The sequence below is a fragment of the Trachypithecus francoisi genome, unplaced genomic scaffold, assembly GCF_009764315.1.
Source record: "Trachypithecus francoisi isolate TF-2019V2 unplaced genomic scaffold, Tfra_2.0 Lachesis_group4, whole genome shotgun sequence".
In the NCBI taxonomy this organism is placed as follows: domain Eukaryota; kingdom Metazoa; phylum Chordata; class Mammalia; order Primates; family Cercopithecidae; genus Trachypithecus; species Trachypithecus francoisi.
The window spans coordinates 147,106,659-147,109,377 of record NW_022681469.1 but is presented as its reverse complement, the minus strand read 5'-3'; the positions used below and the strand labels follow the sequence as shown (position 1 = coordinate 147,109,377).

At 38.1% G+C, this 2,719-nt stretch overlaps 1 pseudogene; it reads left to right on the top strand.

Moving 5' to 3' along the window:
* Positions 1–206: 206 nt before the first annotated feature.
* LOC117073478 lies at positions 207–1,689 on the top strand (annotated as a pseudogene).
* The last annotated feature ends 1,030 nt before the right edge of the window (positions 1,690–2,719 follow it).

The following is a 2,719-nucleotide window of genomic DNA, read 5'->3' as shown; positions in this document are numbered from 1 at the left end:
GGTATCTCACCTATTAATACTATCATAATGGGGCTGGGCGCGGTGGCTCACCCCCGTAATCCCAGCACTTTGGGAGGCCGAGGCGGGCAGATCCAGAGGTCAGGAGGTGGAGACCATCCTGGCTGACATGGAGAAACCCCGTCTCTACTAAAAATTACTATCTATCTCTATCACAAAAAAAAAACCCTAATACACAAACCCACAATAACCCTTGACAATTAAAATGAACGAAAATTTATTTACCCCATTCACAACTCCAACAATTCTAGGTCAGCCTGCTGTAGTACCCATCATTCTATTTCCCATATTACTATTTCCAACTTCCAAATGCCTCATTAATAACCGACTAATTACCATTCAACAAAACCCAATTCAACTGACCCTAAAACAAATAATAATAACTCATAGCATCAAAGGACAAACCTGATCTCTAATACTAATATCTCTAATTATTTTTATCACCATAACCAACCTCCTTGGACTTCTGCCTCAGTCGTTTACACCTACCACCCAACTATCTATAAACCTAGCTATAGCAATCCCCCTGTAAGCAGGTGCAGTAATTACAGGACTTCGCTCTACAACTAAAAGTTTTTTAGCTCACTTTCTACCACAGGGTACACCCACACCTCTTATTCCCATACTAGTAGTCATTGAAACTATTAGCTTATTTATTCAACCAGTAGCTTTAGCTGCACGCCTCACCGCTAATATCACAGCAGGTCATCTACTAATGCACCTGATTGGAAACGCCATACTAGCATTATCAACCATTAATTTCCCTGCTACCTCACTAATTTTCGTGCTCCTGGTATTATTAACAATTCTAGAAATCGCAGTTGCTCTGATCCAAGCCTACGTTTTCACACTCTTGGTCAGTCTCTTATCTACATGACAACACTTAATGACTCACCAATCTCATGCTTACCATATAGTCAAACCTAGTCCCTGACCACTAACAGGAGCCCTCTCAGCTCTCCTAATGACATCTGGCTTAATTATATAATTCCACTTTTATTCCATCACCCTATTAATACTAGGACTATTAACTAACATATTAACAATATATCAGTGATGACGTGATGTTATCTGAGAAAGTACCTATCAAGGCCACCATACAACACCGGTCCAAAAATGTCTTCGTTATGGAATAGTTTTATTTATCATCTCAGAGATTTTCTTCTTCACTGGCTTCTTCTGAGCATTTTACCACTTAAGCCTCGCTCCCACCCCCCATCTAGGAGGACACTGACCACCAACAGGCATTACCCCCCTAAACCCTCTAGAAGTACCTCTTTTAAACACCTCTGTATTACTTGCATCAGGAGTTACAATTACCTGGGCCCATTACAGCTTAATAGAAAGCAATCGAAAACAAATAATCCAAGCCCTACTCATTACAATTTTACTAGGTATCTACTTCACCTTACTACAAATCTCAGAATACTTTGAAGTACCCTTTACTACTTCCGACTGCATCTACGGCTCAACATTTTTTATTGCTACCGGCTTCCATGGACTCCATGTCATCATCAGATCTACATTCCTCATTATCTGCCTTATTCGTCAACTATTATATCATTTCACATCAAATCACCATTTTGGTTTTGAAGCTCCCGCTTGGTACTGACACTTTATAGATGTCGTCTGACTGTTTCTCTATATTTCTATCTATTGATGAGGGTCCTATTCTTTTAGTATAATCAGTACAGTTGACTTCCAATCAACTAGTTTCGATAGTATTCGAAAAAGAATAATAAACCTAGTATTGGCTTTAACAATTAACACTTTTCTAACCTTGCTACTAATAATCATCATGTTCTGATTGCCTCAACTCAATTCCTATACAGAAAAAACTAGTCCTTACGAATGCAGTTTTGACCCGCTAAACTCTGCTCGTATTCCTTTCTCCATAAAATTTTTCCTAGTTGCCATTACATTCCTATTATTTGATTTGGAAATTGCCCTACTACTACCATGAGCCCTCCAAACAACAAACCTCCCCATAATAACTAAGTCATCCATCATATTAATCATCATTCTAGTCCTTAGTCTGGCCTACGAGTGAACTCAAAAAGGACTAGACTGAACTGAATTGGTAAGTAGTTTAAACAAAACAAATGATTTCGACTCATTAGATTATGATAATCATACTAACCAAATGCCCCTTATCTATATAAATATTGCACTAGCATTTACCATTTCACTCCTAGGCATATTAATCTATCATTCACACCTAATATCCTCTTTATTGTGCCTAGAAGGAATAATACTATCACTCTTCACTTTAAGTACCCTCACAGCTTCAAATATACATTTCTCCCTAGCTAATACTATACCTATCGCCCTATTAGTATTCGGCGCTTGGGAAGCAGCAGTAGGCCTTGCCTTATTAATCTCAATCTCTAACACATATGGCCTAGATTATGTCCACAACCTAAGCTTACTTCAATGTTAAAAATAATTGTCCCCACAATTATACTATTGCCAACAATATGATTTTCCAAAACCAATATAATCTGAATTAATCTAACCACACACAGTATAATCATCAGGTTTACTCCCCTATTATTCTTCAACCAAACTAACAATAACCTCCTTAACTATTCAACCTATTTATCTTCTGACCCATTAACAACACCCCTCCTAATGCTAACTGCCTGACTCTTACCTCTCATAATCATAGGAAGTCAATACCATTTACACAATGAAGCCCCCC